Source organism: Xenopus laevis, chromosome 8L (assembly GCF_017654675.1).
Source record: "Xenopus laevis strain J_2021 chromosome 8L, Xenopus_laevis_v10.1, whole genome shotgun sequence".
In the NCBI taxonomy this organism is placed as follows: domain Eukaryota; kingdom Metazoa; phylum Chordata; class Amphibia; order Anura; family Pipidae; genus Xenopus; species Xenopus laevis.
This window is the reverse complement of record NC_054385.1, coordinates 98,796,492-98,805,851: the sequence shown is the minus strand read 5'-3', so window position 1 is coordinate 98,805,851 and position 9,360 is coordinate 98,796,492. Positions and strand designations below refer to the sequence as shown.

The 9,360-nt window shown below is 39.7% G+C and overlaps 1 protein-coding gene across 6 annotated transcripts in view; it reads left to right on the top strand.

Moving 5' to 3' along the window:
- The first annotated feature begins 473 nt into the window (after positions 1 to 473).
- sipa1l1.L (signal induced proliferation associated 1 like 1 L homeolog) overlaps positions 474 to 9,360 on the top strand; it is a 155,703-nt gene continuing 146,816 nt past the window's right edge. For 5 of the 6 annotated variants that reach the window (XM_018231085.2, XM_018231087.2, XM_018231086.2 and 2 more), the window contains exon 1: positions 474 to 706. The gene's annotated coding sequence lies outside the window, so the exon portion shown is untranslated. Of the gene's footprint in view, positions 707 to 4,710; positions 4,855 to 9,360 lie in introns of those variants that run through there. The other variant, XM_018231082.2, reaches the window with a different exon arrangement.

The window sequence follows — 9,360 nt, the reverse complement described above, 5'->3', positions numbered from 1 at the left end:
GGCGACCATCTTGTCTGCCATTTTGGGTTGGGACCTCAGTATTTTACTAGGTCAGCTGGTAAAAAAGTATATTTAATGCCAATATGACTGTATTAGTAGGGAAGGATTATAGGATAGGGAATGTAAATTCCATTAAAATGACTTAAACATATTTAATAGAGATTATGTTGACCTTACATTCCACTTGGTAATAGACTGGATAATCAGTCTAAAAATACATATGATACAAACTGGTACCATATAAAGACAGCCAGGATTTGTGATAAATGTACGGCAAAATTCCTTCTTCAGAGGGACTGCTGCCGCCATCCTAACCTGATTCAGCAGCAGCAGTCACACTCCCCCTCAGCAGGGAAGCGGCTAATCAGCACCCCTGGGTAGCTTCTATTACCAAGCTGCCCCTGTCGCCATGGTAACCCGCACCGCCCTCTCCACCGCCCGCTGCCATCTTGCCCGCTGAAAGTCTCGCGAGAGTGTGCCGCAGAGGCTGAGCGAGAGCGGGCGGGGAGTAACTTTGTTCTTAACTTGGACAAGAGCAAAACGGGAGTCCGGGAGGACCGGGTGGAGAAGGTCTCGGTTGCGGCGGGGATGTAGAAGAGACGGGGGGGATTCATGCGGGCTCTGGAAGCTGCTTGTTGTGGATTTACGTGCGGACAATGAGGGTCTGTGAGCGCTGCCTGCAGGAGGAGCCGTAACACAATCCCAGGTACTGAGGGGCCAGTCCGACCCTATTCACATGGTAGTGTCCCACTGCATTGCTTTCCAGCGCACTCATGTTTGTATTCACAGACTCCCTGTATTCACAGACTCCCTGTATTCATGTGCAGGAATCCACTTACATTGCCAAATGGCTTCATGTATTGCTGTGCTCATGTCCGTGCCACCCCTCGGCTGTCTTTGTTGCTTATGTTGTACTTATGGAGGAGGCAGTACTGACAGCCAGGCCATTTGCCTCGGGACCCCAGTGTCATAGGAGGAAAGCTGAGTAAATTACAAATTCTGTCTGTGTCTATCAGAAACGTACAACCTGCACCCCTTTAGTTATTGCTGCTTTCCAAAGGATGCAGGGAGTTATAGTTCTATCAGCAATTGGACATTCCTGAGCTCCATTAGTCTTTCATGAGATGCCCAGGTCTCTGGATCTCTATCTCCAGCCCTGGTGTGAGGACTGCAGCTTGGATGCCCATAGTGTGTGCCATCATTCAGTGCCGCTGTGTATTCATAGTCACTACTAATCAATATTTCTCTACCGCACCCCAATTTCCCTCACATTATGTACCGCATCCATCTTGCAGTGTTGGCACCTATTGTAAGTGCTGATATAAGTATATCCGTGCCTTTAGGTCGCCCTTCTCTGACATACAATGCCCTTTTCTCGTTGAACAACCTCTTCATTCGCAAGGTCGCTGGCACTTTAACAGCATCTGTGTCAAAACCATTTCAACGTGTCAGCCAGCATTTGTTTATTTGCAGACGTCTGTTCTAGAGGGCAATGCATGTAAGACCTACGGTTCAATAATGACAGCGTTTCATTTCAGTATGCCAATATCACAGGGGCATCGCTTGCCACTTTCCACATGGGATAATCTATAGGTGGAGGAGACCCGATTTGTCTCTAGCACCATAAATGACCTGCTGCATTAATATTTAATATTCCCTTGTGTTACACTCTGATTTGCAATACACAAAAGAGGGCAATCGGGCATTGCTGGAAGGCTGGAGCTCCCAACTAGAGGAAGAAATGTAGCAAATCAGGGATGGCCAACATCGATCCTCAGGATATATTGTACTGCAGCTCCCCCGGACAGACTAGATAGTCTTCATATAGTTTTAAACAAACCATGTAATGATAGGTAATATGTTCTTTTACCCAGGATGGGTTTTGATGAGCTTTCACCGCCTGATCTATGTACCCTTTATAATATACACAGTCACCCTTATAAGAGGACTCTGTACATTGAGGTGCAGTATGTACTGCTCTGTACTTTTCATGCTGTGCATTTTAACTGCACACAGTTCACTAGTACACCTGTCATTGCCATGATGAGCAGTGCCATTAGCTTGCACCTCATAATATTAGTACCCTTTGTTGAATGTTGTCACTGCATGGCACCAGGTTCAGTAACGTTATCATAAACAACTTAATAACCAACATCAGTGGTCTCCACGTTTGGTCTTTGAGAGTGACCTGCTCCTCACATTTTGAAATTCACTTCAAAGTTAGGGGCATAGAAGTCAGTTAAATGTACTCATTAGTGAATAATAACTATTTATGGCCAGACTAGGGCAGCACTTCTGTATAATATATGCCATGCTTCCCTTAGCTGAGTTGCTTTCTGACCTTGGGGTTTCCCCTTGACCCACTGCATCCCCCCACCAGTCTTGTTTGAGGCAGGCTGCTGTCTAACATTACGCAGTAAACTGAATTCATGAACAACAGGAATGCCAAATTCATGGACAACAACTACCAGTATCCTTCATAAGCAATTGCCCCCCACCTATGAATGCTGAGAAGTGTTTGTAGCAGCTGCAGGGCCACCTTTAATACAGCTAGCCTTTTTGACTTTGCCCCATTACAGCTAGCCTTTTTGACTTTGCCCCATTACACTCATTTTTAACTAGAATTCGTACAAAATTGAAGGGTAGAGGTGATTAATTATGCTTGTCTTGCCATATACCACTGTGCGCTCCAGAACAGAAGAATGCTTTATTATTTTGCACCGTTCAGCTCTCCTTTCTTCCTGGAGAAATCACTTTTTCTGCCTATCTTAGCATTAGCTTAGTTTTTGTTTCAGTCTCAACATTGTTTTTCTGTGAATCACACTTACTGCTTTGCCCTTTTGTATCATGGCTGCATCTTTGCTGGTAAACAATGCCTGCTACCTAGGCACATTGATGCAATTGAAATTGACAGTCTCAATTAATTCACCTGCCAGTTTTGTTCTGGTTCTTTTTTGTATGAAAAATATGCTTTATTTATAGACAGAATATTGAGCTCTATCTGGCTTAAGCTCTGAGGCATTTTGGACTTGTCCATTGGCAGATATGGTGGTGCCATAGCAGGAATGATGGCTGGCAGCTGCTCCAGGAAAGGATATATGAAAATCCAGCCTGTTTGTGCTTGTTCCAATGTCCTTTCCAGCATCTGAAGCATTGTGTTCTTTAATGCTCTTCTGTTGGTATGTAGGGAATAGGAATAGAGCCTCAGATAGGGTAAGCACATTGGCAGAAACTAGGCATAAATATAAATGCAAAGTTATTTTCACAATAAGCTATTTAATAATTATATTTTCAATTAAAGCAAACGTGATTGGTAATCTTTAATTATGGCAAGTATATACTTTGCACTGGGGTTCAGTATATAGGAACAGGTTATTGAGATGCATCAGTTCATAGTCTTAACTTATTTCTCACCCTATTAAAAGTAAAATACATGGATTCATTGCTTTTGGTGGATGTAATGGCATGTTCAAATCTAAAATGTTGTTTTGCCTATTTCAAACTTTAATACAGGACTGTGGTATATCCTTAAGTGGTTTGTGTATTGTGAAGATTGCAGTACAGACTAAGAGGAGGAGACTAAAGTTGGGCATAGACATAGAGATTCACTCGTTTGGCGATGTCGCTAAACGAGCGGGTCTCTCCCCGATATGCCCACATTGAAGTGGGCAATATCGGGCTTATCTGATCGTGGGCCGTAGGGCCCAACGATCGGATCAGAGCGGAGGCCAAACGGGTGGTCGGATTGCGGGACCGCATCAACGAACAGATGCGGTGCAATCCGATGGGATTTTCTAACCTGTCTGATCGGCATCTGGCCGGCCGACTTTCGGCCAGATATCGATTGGGAAAGGCCGTTCGGGGGGCTCTTTATACGGGCCGGTAAGCTGCCAACTTGGTCTGTTGCCAGCTTTTATCTGGCCATGTATGGGACCTTAAGGTTTTTCAGTTATTGAGCTTATTATTCAGCAACTCTCCAGTTGGCAATTTGAGCAATCTGGTTGCTAGGGTTCCAATTACCCTAGAAATCATGCATTGATTTGAACTGTGATATGAACGGAAGATGGCCTGAACAGAAAATTATCAAAAGTGTCAACAACTGTGCATTTGTAGCTTTTCAGGGCATTTGTTATTTAGATGGGGGTCAGTGACCCCACCCCCCGTAACCACCCCCCTGGAAAGAGTCAGAAGATGAAGGCAAATCATTTGAAAACTGTAAAAATATAAATGTTGAAGACTAATTGAAAAGCTGCTTAGATTTGGCCTTTCTATATAACATACTAAATGTTAATTTAAAGGTGAACCACCCCTTTTGGACTAGAGCTTGGGAAAAGCTACACAGTGCTGCACAGTCTTGCCTGTTCCATGCATATGTTAGACAAAAGCCTCCTGCTTTTTTAAAATACATGTAAAGGCTCAATTTACCTCTTTTGAATTGTTTTACAAATACATCATTCCTGTAGGCCTGGATTTTATCACATTTTTTTTACAGTGCTTTTGAGAAGCCATGTGTCTTGTAGTAATGGATCAAGGTCTGTTTGATCTCTCTGGAGAATATTGCCTCACAGAGGGTCCACTGGGGGCCCTGGAGCAAAGCCCTTTTGCTTCCGGGGGTCTCCGATGAAGCTCCTTTATTTCATTGGGCGGTAGATGTGTTGGGTATAGCTGTGTTCAGACATGCCAGCACTAGAGCTTAAGAGCTGGTGTTTTATGAGGACTGCACTGACTGTCTACAGCGCAAGCCTCCCAGCTCCTGCTGCATTCTCCGGAAAACAGCATCCGCTACTTGCCAGTGATGTCTGCTTGAATTCACACCTTGCGCTCCCTACTCGGCCCGTTTTATCTTGACTCCAGGTAGGAAAATCAGTCCCCTTTCTTTGTATATTGGTTAATTGCAGCGGGGTGTTTTATTCTCTGTATTTAACCAATTTCTGTGCTTTGGAGCGAGCTGACCTTGTGAGCAGCTAAATGGAAGTTTGGCTAAATCGTAGGTGGGTCACTTAATATAGACAAGGGCAAAGACACAAATGAAACATGCAAACACTGATAAATCTGAGTTACATTGTTTCATTTCTAGAGCGTGCATGTTAACCCTATCTCCATCAGTAAGTGCATGCAACTAAGCAAAATGTGCTCTGATACATATCAAGTACAGTGCAACGTATGACTGTTGTTAGTACTGAAAATCTTCTTCCAGTTTCATTAATATACAGGCATGGGACCTGTTATCCAGAATGCTCGGGACCTGGGGTTTTCCAAATAACTGATCTTTCTGTAATTTGGATCTTCATAACTTGCGTCTACTAGAAAATCATGTAAACATTAAATAAATCCCAAGAAGCTGATTTTTCTTCCAATAAGGATTAAATATATCTTAGATGGGATCAAGTACAAGGTACTGTTTTATTATTACAGAGAAAAAGATATAATTTTTTTTTAAAATTTGGATTGTTTGATTGTAATTGAGTCTATGGGAGACAATCTTTCTGTAATTCGGAGCTTTCTGGATAATGGGTTTCCAGATAACGGATAATGGGTTTCCGGATAACTGTAGAGTTCATTCAACCTTTTATTCTGAACTGCTGCTTTGCTTGTTATAAAGCATTGGTCTCTACTGTGTTGCTGATATTTATTTATTTTTAAATCTGCCATTCAACTTATGTGCCGTGCTCTTATATAAGCCCAGTCACTCGGATCTGAGTGGATCTTTCATGTTCCTCTAGTTGTTGTCTTTATGCGTTAGTCAAGTAATCCCATGTTTTTACAATGTTCTGCGGTATGACATGCCTGCTTTCATTCTGTTATTGCCGAAACATCAGCTTGACAGTAAAGTATTTGTATATGTATGGCTCACATTCTTGTTTGTGTTTGGGAGCTCTCACTGAAACAGCCAGGGTTATTTATTATAGCATTTTGTGTGTGTGTGTGTGTGTGTGTATGTGTGTGTATGTGTATATATATATATATATATATATATATATATATATATATATATATATATATATATATATATATATATATATATATATATATATATATATATATATATATATATATATTTACACAAAAGCCATGAATATCCTGTAAATTATATCCTTATAAACGGTGAGTAGTGATGTCATCAGTTATAAATGGTGAGTAGTGATGTAATTTCTGTCACGACTCACTAAAATTTGTATATTATAATAAATAAAGTACCCCCAATTGTAAAATATGAGGATATTATAAGTTACCTCGGAGTTCCATGACCTGTATAAAAACACTCGGCCTTCGGCCTCGTGTTTTTATATGGTCATGAAACTCCTCGGTAACTTATAATATCCTTATATTTTACAAGAGGGGGTACTTTATTCACTATATATATATACTTTATTCACTATATATATATATATATATATATATATATATATATATATAATGTTAGTTGCTTTGGCATGCTTCCAGCAACATGAATGTTGAGTGGCCCACTTTGACAAAATAATTGTGGGAAAGAGAGATCTTGGTATATTACTTCTGGCTCCAGCATTGTTCCAGTATTCTTTCCTGGCTCCCACGACGTGTGCCTGTTTTATTGTTTTCTTTGTGTGCTCAGCTACATGAATACTTTTCCTGTAATTTGTGTGTTTAGCACCATACACCAGTGCACCAAGGCAGAGATTTACAGTTCCGAGCTGTACAGGTCTTGTAAACAAAAACTGTTTGTAATCGGGCAAGTCCTATTTTAGAAAAGTCAGGAGTTTTTTAAGGGGTTGTTCATCTTCCAACACCTTTTTTAAGTTCAGTTGGTTTCAGACAGTTCACCAGAAATATAGACTTTTTCCAATTACTTTGTATTTTCTATGTGTGACCGTTTTTCTAATATTGAAGTGTAAAGTCTAATTTTTCACCTTTCTAAAATAGCTCTGGGAGGGAGGGGGGTCTCTGACTTTATAAACTGTTCTAAATTGATACATTTAGTTGATAAATTTCTTATATTTGTACCTGCTGAGCGGAATCCATGAGTTTCATTAAAGGCAGCTGTTAGAACTGATACAATAGTTGCTAATACTCCAGGGATGCTGCTGAGAAATGTATCAATGAATGTAGCAAATTGTAACAGTTCAGAATATGCACCTAAATTACTGAACTGCCAGACTTAAAAACAACAGGCAGGAGACAGGAACCGTAACACTTTAAAATTAGATTATGGAAAAACTGTAAAAAAATGGAAAGCAATTGAAAAAAGTATTTCTGGAGAACAATCTGAAAACAAATCAACTGAAAAAGTGTTTAGAAGGTGAACAACCCCTTTAAGCTTGTTACATATTTACATCATTTATTTCAAGCTACTTTTCTTTACCCGTTTCCTGGTGCATTAAAAGGGTAGTTCACCTATTTTTTTGTATGACTAATATTCTAATACAGTTTGCGCTGAGTCTTTATTTTTTTTTGTTACTTGTGTATTTATGTTTTTTTAGGTTATTTAGGCTTGTTAATCAACTTTCTGTTGCTAGGGTCCAGTTTACCTTAGAAACTAGGTAGCGGTTTGAATCAGAGACCATTGGATTTGAGAAGGCCTGCATAGAAAGCTAAGTAATAATATGCAACCCCATTTTTTAATAAACATTGCAGCCTCACAGAGCAATCCTGTTTTAGTTGCTGCGGTCAGTGACCCCCATTTCAAAGCTGGAAAGAGGCAAAATAGGAAGACAATAAAAACAAAATAAAACAATAAATTATGAAAAAAAAAATTATTTTTTCAAAATTGGGCCAATAGAGGCATTATTTCATTGGAGTGTTTTTTTTTTTTAACCTCAGCAAAGTAAACAATGTGGGAGCTGTTTAAATAATCTCTTTGTGCAGAACAACCAATAACTGTGTATTGTCCTGAGTATTTCTAGAAATAAAAAGAAAGTAACCGCACTTGTTCAACAGGGAGATTATTGCTAGGTGCTTTTTCCATTTACCTTTATTGAATGGAAATCCTAGCAAGATCCTGGTTTTTAGTAAAACCCTCTCCAAACTGTTCAAAACAAAAGCAGCATGCAAGGGCCATTCATTTCTGAGGCTCGAGGCACATATGCTTTGTTAGAGGAAACATGGATGCCCTGTGGCAAGACTGTGTTATGTTAAACACTGAAATAAGTTGCTGCTTGTGCATTGTCTAGGATGAGCTACTAAAATACTGATTATTTTGTGTTGCTTTTGCTTCATCAAAGGTCAAAACCTCAGCTTATAAAAATAACACACATGCAGGAAGGTAAAGTGGGTTGTTTACCTTAAAGGGGTTGCTCTCCTTTAAATTAACATCTACGGGCAAATTGATCAAGGGTTAAATAATAAATTTGAATTTTCGAGTTTCAAAATTCACACATTCGAATTTGATTCCCCCTGTTCGAATGTAAATTCGAATGTGAGATTTATCACACCTCAACCATAGAAACAGTCCTAATTCGAATATTTACCACCTAAAACCTGACGAGTTCATGTACAAGTCAATGACAGAGGTCCGTTGAGCCATTTGGAGATGTTACTAGCCTTCCTGATATTCAAGCTTTTTTTAGGAGAAAAACTCTATTTGTATGAATCGAGTATAATACTTATTTTTGGGTCTGAACCATTCGATCAAATATTAGACATTCAAATGTTTTCTTAAATAACCTCCCGGTCGAATTGTGAGTATATTCGAATAAAAAAAAAACCTCTATTCGTATGAATCGAATTTGAAATTCGACCTTTGATAAATGGGCCTCCTAGTATGATGTAAAGAGTGATATTTTGAGACAGTCTGCATTTGGTTTTCATTTTTTATTAATACATTTTTAGATTCAACAGCTCTACAGTTTGAAATTTCAGCAATCTGGTTGCTATGGTCTAGATTATCCTAGCAACCATGCACTGATTTGAATAAGAGACAGGAATATAAATAGGAGAGGGCCTGAATAGAAAGCTGAGTAATAAAAAGTAGCAATAGCAGTAGCTGGGGTCAGTGACCCCCATTTGAAAGTTAGGAGAAGGCAAATAATTTAAAAACTATAAGACCAATTGTAAAGTTGCTTAGAATTAACCATTCTATAACATAATAAATGTCAATTTAAAGGTGAACCACCTGTTTAAAGGAGAACTAAAGCTCAAAACAATGTCTAGATATTTTGGGCTTTTACTATACCAAGACCACCCCATCCTTTGGGCAATGAAGATCTGTGCTTCTGAAGCTGCTTCTCCTAGATTTGCAGCACATGCTCTGGGTTATTATAAGTACTTTACATGTAGGGCTCTTACACATGAGCGTTCTGACCTGCGCTCCCCTGCGTTCCGTTTTTTGGCGTTTAGCCGCAGGGGAGCGCAGGAATAGACGCAAGTCATTATTTGAAATGGGGC